This window comes from Nanorana parkeri, unplaced genomic scaffold, assembly GCF_000935625.1.
Source record: "Nanorana parkeri isolate BGI_ZX_2015 unplaced genomic scaffold, ASM93562v1 scaffold440, whole genome shotgun sequence".
In the NCBI taxonomy this organism is placed as follows: Eukaryota; Metazoa; Chordata; class Amphibia; order Anura; family Dicroglossidae; genus Nanorana; species Nanorana parkeri.
In genome coordinates this window covers 35,814-44,551 of record NW_017306708.1, presented here as the reverse complement: position 1 = coordinate 44,551, position 8,738 = coordinate 35,814, and positions in this window count along the sequence as shown.

The following is an 8,738-nucleotide window of genomic DNA, read 5'->3' as shown; positions in this document are numbered from 1 at the left end:
TGTAGCACTTTAGGATCACCTTATAAAACAAAATACAAATTTTGTAACAAATGGCAGCAGGAAGAGGCATCAATAACCCAGGATGACCTAGCCCCACAGTTTTCATGTGAAAAAATATATAGACCATTGGCAACAGACAGAGAGATAAACAATTGCCAACAGGAGGACAGGCTAGCATAGGCAAAGTAAATATTTCCTAGGAAACTTGGCAATACTGGTTGAATTAGAAAAGTTTTGTTTTCATATAATTTGCACCAGGCAGACAGGAATGTCAACAGCCACAGCACCTAGGTAGATGACCAGGGCCCCATAGTCAAAATACTAGTGAATTGTCTAGGTCACTTCCAGCAGACACAATGTCAGCATCACTTGGAGGAACACCAGTTGACGTCACGGCCGGCTCCACCCAGTTGTTATTGTTTAATGACAGATCAGCATTCCCAGATCATTTGGGGACGCTGATCTGTCATTACCACTGGGCGGAGCGAGCCGTGAGCCTATTTGCCTTTAATAAATCAACCCTATGATGTCAAACCTATGGTGTCAAATGTGTACTCTAGTACCCCTGATGCCATGGCACTGGAACTGTGGCTTTTAGTAAACTAAATTATAATAATAAATAATAGACTTGTCATGTTTCTGTGCACTTCTATCATTTATGGTAAGAACAATATGCTTTTAAAATGTATGACTCATTGTAGAAGATGCTGTTTTGACCATGAGCTCTATTTCCACTGAAGTTCTCTGTAAACTTTTTCAACTTTTCTGTCTGATGTTAGTCAAAATACATGAATTTAATTTGTGTAAAGATGGAATAAGGCGATTTTTGTAATAACAGGTGCTCATTAAGTCTGTAAATGTTGCATTCATCTTCTAATGAATAGTATAGAAGTAGACCAAAATAGTTTGAGGCTATAGAACAGTTCTTGCGGAGAAGTTGAAGCCTTAAGGAAATAACCTGCACTTCAGAGTTGTTCTGTCATGTCATGTACAGTATTCACCATATAATTATGTATATCTCACCTGTGGAAAGGAGGCCTCAGGATCTATTTCTAACTTAATGTATATTAGGGAATAAAAAAGCATACTGAGCACTAATAGACAGTTCCTTCTGTGAATAAACCTTAAAGTCTATCTGGCTTCTGGAGGTAAAAAGAATCCTTAATCTTAAAAATGTTTTAAAGACCTAATTTCACAATTATAGCGATATATATTTTGTTATACTTTATATTTTGTTTCTTCCAGCTTTTCTGTATGTATAATTTCTCACTGACAGTTAGGACTCTATTCTTTTTTTTTCAATAATTTTTTCTCTTATCTGTAAACCATTTGACAGCATATTTAAGTTAAAACTGATCTCTGTAAGTGTGTCCTCATGTTCTACTAAAGGTGCTAAACAACATTTAGATGATAATTTCAGGATCAGAATGTTGGTGGCAGGATCACGCAGTGATCGATTGTGTAAGGGCAATGCTTAAGAGCAATGGGCATCATCGTTTGTTCCCTGAGCATTCTCAGGGAACAAAACTATCATGCAGGATAAACAGCCTAGCCAAATTAGTATCAAACTGTCTGTACAGGGTGTTTCCTTTCCCTACACCTTTGCTCTAAACAGGATCTCTTGTGGAGTACTCATGCTAAGGGTAGAAAATGGCCATAAGACATAAGATCAGTGAAAGAATTGCCACTGCCATATGGTTATATTTTTCTAAATAAAAATGTGTTGAATTAAAACAAATATGGCCCAAACAATGGCCCAAACTAACAGCCAAACCCCACTGAGACAAACAACTGAACTCAGCTGTCAAACTAACAGCTGCATCTTGCCGATTACTAGAAATGGGCTCAATGTTCGAGTTGAAGAACTGTTCGTCTCTAACATTGCTAGTTCTTGTGTTCGGTGAACACAAGAACTATCAGGGCCTTTGACGAGCCATTCGCTAACCGAGTGCCCCACAATGCACTGCGCACCGCACAGTGCATTGTCAGAGCCCTGATTGGCTAAAGCATTGCACCTGACCACAGGTCCGGTGCAAGACTTTACCCAATCACAGCACACTGCACACCAATCACTGCAGCCTTATGTAGTGTGTTGCTGGAGTTAAATGTAGTTAAATATAGTGTGTTGCTGTCAGTGCAGTCCAGTGTAGGGAAAGCTAACTAGTGTCAGTGCTTTATACAGCATTTTAGTGCTATATACAGTACTCTGTACTGTATATAGTATTGTTTTCTGTGCTGTGTATTCACTGTCTTTTTTGTGTGTGTGTCAGTGGTGTCACTGGGGTTCCTCCTTCTGCGTCACCGGTGTTCCCATTTTTCTTTTCTTTTCAAATTTTTAAAAAATATTTTTACTTTTCTTTCTGCAGTAGTTTCTTTTGCTGCGTCATAGGTGTTCCCTCTCCCGTGTCGCAGGTGTTCCTCCTTCCGCGTCACCGGTGTTCTCTTTTTTTTTCTGGTTTTTATTTTTTTTAATTTTTTTCATAATGCGCCATTTTATAATAAGCCCTGCGTCATGTCTGAAAGGCCAACAAGGAGACTGGTGTGTGACAGGTGCATATAATTAGAATTTTTTACAGCAGGGCCCATTCCTGCACTCATCAAGAGTAACTGTGAGGCGTTACAGTGTGGAGGCACCAACACCAAAGGACCATTTTTTCCACACCTGTGTGACACGTATTTATAATTTGAATTTTTAGAGCAGTGTCCAATCCTGCACTCATCAAGAATAAATCTGAAGGGTTACGGTGTTAAGGCACCACCAACACTAAAGGCCCAATTTTAAAGCATTTGTTGTTACTTTCATCCAACGTCTGCGAAAGAGACACCAGAACTTATCCCAAAAATCTCTAACCTTGTTCCAAGTGTCCTAAAATGTGGCCTCTTCATACAGCAGTTGTTTACAAGATTAAGGGAAAATCAGTTACCATCAATTTAAATGTAATTTGTTTCTTTATAAATATCAGTTTTGTTGCAGCAGGTTCTATACATTGTACAGATGCCACTCATACAGCTGCCACTTTACAGGCAGTTTAAGGGGACCCCCCCCCCACTTTACGATATTTAAATTAATTTTTCATTTTTCTTGTTTCACATTAAGCAATGTTAAAATAACTGCTGCTTTAAAAACTGTATTTTTAAAAAGTGTTGCTTGCATTGATACATGTCCCCCAGGGCAGTACTCGACTCCCCATACCCTTTTGATGGCTAATAACTTGCATATAAGGCCTTCAAAATGGGGACATTTGATTTTCCAAGTTCTGGTCCCATAGACTTTAATTGAGTTCTAAGTTCTTGTAAGAACTTTTTCCCTGTTCTAAAGTTCTTGTTAGAACCGAACTCAGGTGTGTTCAGCCCATCACTAACAATTACACCAGGAGAGTAGTTGTCCTGGTATAATCTGCACCAGTATAAATGGTCTCTGTAATCAGCATTTTCATTCATAAATGTAATCTTACAATGTATTATGGATAGGTTTTTCTTTCTTCCATTCTTCCTTTAGCTTTTTTTTTTACGTTTGCATGTAAATTATGTTCTGTCCATTTTCATTTTTGCAGCGCTGCATTAAAAAATACACAAAATTAGAAAAGCCTTTACTTAATTACTGCTTACACTCACTATGCTGTGTTCAAGACACAGAATTTGAGTGCCTTTACATAAGGGGCAAATTGAAGCTTAAAAATTTTTTTTTTTTATGAGTTACAAGTTACCCTAGTTCCTAGACAGAAGCACACAGTTTGGTTATTAATTTTTTTATATAGAGCCCTGTAATTTTGGGTTACTCACCTGCATAAGATGGCTGGGACATGCATGTGTGTCTGAACATTAATTCATTTGTTGGCCAGCTTGCCTAGTGCTGCATGGGCTATTACATATTTTTGTTATTGGGAGATCCAACTACTCACTGCATTTCTTATCACATTGATCTCAGTCAAATGAGGTAAGGTCCAACAAATGGTTAAATTTCTTAGAAAGGATGTTTAGGATATTTAATTACCTATTTAGCCCTAGGCTAAAATTGATTATAGACAATAGAGAATTTTCAGACATGAATGCCTGCACTGGCTGTGTAACAATGTCAGTTTCCTCCCCAAACAAGAGCAATGTAGTCACACAAAAAATGAAGGGTGGGAGGGACAAAAATGCAAATAGAACTGAGCAGGGGTATCGGGCACATTATTTTACTATCCGATACTTTGACAATGGTTTGTTGCCCATGAATTGGCCAAACAAGGTCAAATCATGAGAATCATCAACTATCTATAGGCACTTGGAAAAATTTACTGAAGCTTGAACAGAGCTAAAGACTCCTAGAAACACTTTGGAGGTTATTCTCCAAAGAGCCGAATGATGCAGCCGTAGCTTCGGATGATCCTTCGGCTTGCTCCGGCCACCTATGCACTTTGAACTGAAGGTCTGCTGTATGGGCCATTCACAATAGCCCGTACAGCAGCCAAAGGCAGCCGAGCTGCTCAGCCGAGCCGAAGGCATATGCTTCGGTTCAACTCAGCCGAATCATGGAGAAAGGTTGGCCTAAGCCGACCGATCTCCATGCAAATGACAGCTGGGCGGAGCCAACCGTGATCTCACGGCTGGCTCTGCCCAGTTGTAATGACAGATCAGCGTCCCCAAATGACCTGGGAATGATGATCTGTCATTAATCAATAACAATGGGTCGGAGCTGGCCGTGACGTCCACCCATTTGTTATTCATTGGGCGGGACTTCTAGAAGACTCTGACAGGTGCCGGCCAATAGGACACATTTGGGCGTAGCTAGTTGTCACTGCTAGCTCCGCCCAATTGTTTTTCTTTTGCCAGTATCTGTCAGATGCTTAATTATGCAGCGGGAGATCAACGCATGCGGTCGGATCAGCGTGCAACGTTTAAAAAAAAAAAAAATTATTTAGTCGTGTCGTCGTCATCATGGACAACGATGGGACGTCGTGATTGATGCTGGATTACGTTGATGGATCAGTGTTTTGGGAGTTTGATCTGAAATCTGAAAAGAAAGAAATAATGATACCACTCAAACAGGTGGAGGGATTAGCTACTATTTTAATAATTTATTTTCAGGTTTAGTTACAATTTTTACATAGTTAGTCAAGTTGAAAAAAGTCCATTGAGTTCACAGTATAACTTTGATTATAATAAAATTTTATTACAAAATTACTGTACAGTCACATGAAATAGAAAGTATAGCCTTTTTGAATTCTATGCTTTTAAGAATCATCTGGTCCTTAACAGGCCTTAAAGAAGAATTCCAGAATTTTTTGATTAACTATCTCCGCACTTCAAGTGTTAAGTCCTCATTTGTGTCTGGGTGCTAAAATAACAAAATTATACTCACCCAAAGCTCCAAGCTGGCCAGCTGTCACAACTCTCCCTCTAGCCTGTCTAGCTCTCCTGCCTCATTGGAATCTTCTTTATGATGATGTATAGACATGATCATTTAGGGGACATTAGACTGCTGCAGAGGTGGGGTAGAGACGTTGGAAGGACAGATCTAAGAAGTAGCCTGCTCTGGGTTCAGATGAGTCTAAGTTTTTTTTAACCTAGACACAAACGAGCACTTAACCCTTGCAGTGTGGGAGTAGTCGCACTGCAAGGGTTAATAAAACAATTCCTGGAGTTCTTCTTTAAAATTAGGTAAATACAACCTCAGATGAACAACAACACATGACATATTACCCCTTGTCATTATGTATTTTAGAAACATAAAGACAAAATGGAAAAGCCATGTGTCAAAAACTAAGTACACCTTATGATTCAATAGCTTGTAGAACCACCTTTAGCAGGAATAACTTGAAGTAATTGTTTTCTGTATGAGTATATCAGTCTCTCACTTCATTGTGGAGAAATGTTGGTTCTTCTTTACAACATTGATTCAGTTCATTTGTTTATGCACAGCTCTCTTAGTCCCCGTTCACACCTAAGTGTTTTGCCATTCGGATGTGAACAAGAGCCATAGAAATGAATGGGTTTCCTTGTCTTCAGCATAAGCGACAAGACAAGTGAATGGGATTCCTTGTTTTTTAGCGTTTTGTCATGTTTAGCTTTGAGCAACAAAATGTCTAGGTGTAAATGGAGCCTAATGATCCTGCCACAGCATTTCAATCAGGTTGAGGTCTAGATTTTGACTGGGCCATTGCACCTTGATTCTTTTCTTTTTAATCCATTTTATTGTAGATTTTCTGGTGTGCTTGGGATCATTGTTCTACTACATGGCCCAATTTTGGCCAAGCTTTAGCTGTTGGATAGATGGCCTCACAATTGACTCTTTACAGAGGCGTTCATGGTGGACTCAATGGCCCCAAGGAGTCCAGGTTCTGTGGCTGCAAAACAAGCCCAAATCATCACCCCCTCCACCACCGTGCTTGATAGTTGTTATGAGGTGTTTGTGCTGATATGCTGTGTTTGGTTTTCACCAAACGTGGCGCTGTGCTTTATGGCCAAACAACTCCACTTTGGTCTCATCTGTCCAAAGCACATTGTTATAGAAGTCTTGTGGCTTGTTCAGATGCAAACCTGCCATGTTCTTTTTAGAGAGAAGCCTGAATGCTCAAAAACAGCAGACTGCTAAAACTTTGGCTTTTATAGAAGTGGTCACACTTAATAATGATCAATTAATCAAGGACATTTGATGGCCTGGCTGGTACTTGGCCTCTTAATTCATATGAAAGCAGTAAGACTGTACTTAGTTTTTCCACACATGGCTTCTCTAGTTTGGCTTTATGTTTATAAAATAAATATTGACATAGTGTAATATGTCATGTTTTGTTGTTCATCTAAAGCTGTATTTACCTAATTTTAAGACCTGATAAAGACCAGATTTTTTTTAAATTATGTCCTGATACTTAATTCAAAGAGGATGTACTTTCTTTTCACACAACTGTAGCTGTTAATTACATATGTGATATCCATACATTACATAAAGATGAGGGCTTTGGCAGCTCTGTTGCATTTACTGCATGACATGTATCTATGGTTTACCAAGGTCATGACTTAAAAACTTGCACTAACTTACGGTATTATTAAGAAACGTATAAATGATGTGCCCTGTGATTAACTTGTCAATACAAAAATTACTGGTTAAATATTTATTAGGCAGATTTCAACATCTGCTGTGAAATGCACATACATTATCTTGTTTTTCATATAAACATATGGCAAGTTATTTTTTATATTCAGTAGGAAAGTTGACAACTACATGGCCTAACTACATGGTCTAAATTAGGGATGCACCTATACGAATACTAGTATCGATATCGGGGCCAATTCCGAGTATTTGGGCAAGTACTCGTACTTGCCCAAATGCTCCGATGCCTAGCACGAGTACTTCCGGTATCAGGAAGCCGGGCAGCGCGTCATTACACGCTGCCCGGTTTCGCGATTGACCGGGAAGCGGCTCCATGCTCTCTTGTCACTTGTGATGAGAGAGCATGGAGCCGACTTCCCAGCCAATCAGGAAGCCGGGAAGCGTGTAATGATGTGCTGCCTGGCTTCCTGATTGGTCGGGAAGCTGGCCAAGCAGGAAGCTGGCCTCGTGAGGCAAGGTTACCTTGCCTTAGTATGTGCAGCCTGTCACCCCCGGGGCCTCTCCAGCGAGAATGCGGCCTTCATCCGGTACCCAGCCGGAGCCGTCCAATCAGGAAGCCGGGCGCCGTCTAATGACGCGACGCCCTGCTTTCTGATTGGCCGGAAAGCTGGCTTCATGCTCCCTCGTCATCTCATGACAAGAGAGCATGGAGCCGGCCTCCCGGCCAATCAGAAAGCAGGGTGTTACGTCATTACACGGCGCCCGGCTTCCTGATTGGCCGGCCAGACGGCTCCGGCTGGGTACCGGACGAAGGCCGCGTTCTCGCTGGAGAGGCCCTGGGGGTGACAGTCTGCACATACTAAGGTAAGAGGGGACTTTCTTGTTAATCGTGAAGCCGTGTGGCGACTCTTTACACGCTGCCCGGCTTCCCGGCTAATCAGGAAGTCAGGTGGTGAGCCATTACACGCCACCTGGCTTCCTGAATGGAACTTCCGTTACTCGGTAATTGGTATCGGCGAGTACCGGAAAAAAATTATCGGTACTCGTACTCGGTACCAAAATACCGGTATCGGTGCATCCCTAGTCTAAATATATGAGCAGTGTTCAATGTAAACTGGCACTTGCTAGTCCGAAGAGGGTCAGCAAGTGTTTAAAACGAATTTAACAAACTTTAAGCAGTTTTCTTGACCACCATAAAGTCCTTCTCATCTGCAGTCTGGGATTGCTGACTACAAACTAGCAGGTGTACAAATTGGAGTTTTAGGTAAGCATTTGGACAGTTTCAGAAGATTTAACATTTGACTCTTCATATCCATGCATATGTGGTTACATTTAGGGACTGCCCGGATGACAGTTACCCAATCCAGCTGTTTTGTGTCACACTGGCTCTGAAGCAGTCAGATAGCTTGGAAAACCTTGAGCAACCACCATTGTTTTCCCTGAGATAGGGTGGTACTGGAGGTGTCTAGAGCACACCTTCCATTCCTCATTTCAATGGCTTAGGCATATACATTCAGCCATGCTATACAATGTTTACACTGTTTGGAAGTACATCAATAGATATAGGTGCCTGAAGGTGTTCAGATCATGCATGATACCTCCAGCCTAAAAACACACACCACAAGATGCTTGCTATTACCTTATTTCCAAAAGCTCTCCTCTGCCAACCTTTTTCATACTAGTTTTAACTTTGATATTTTGCCTA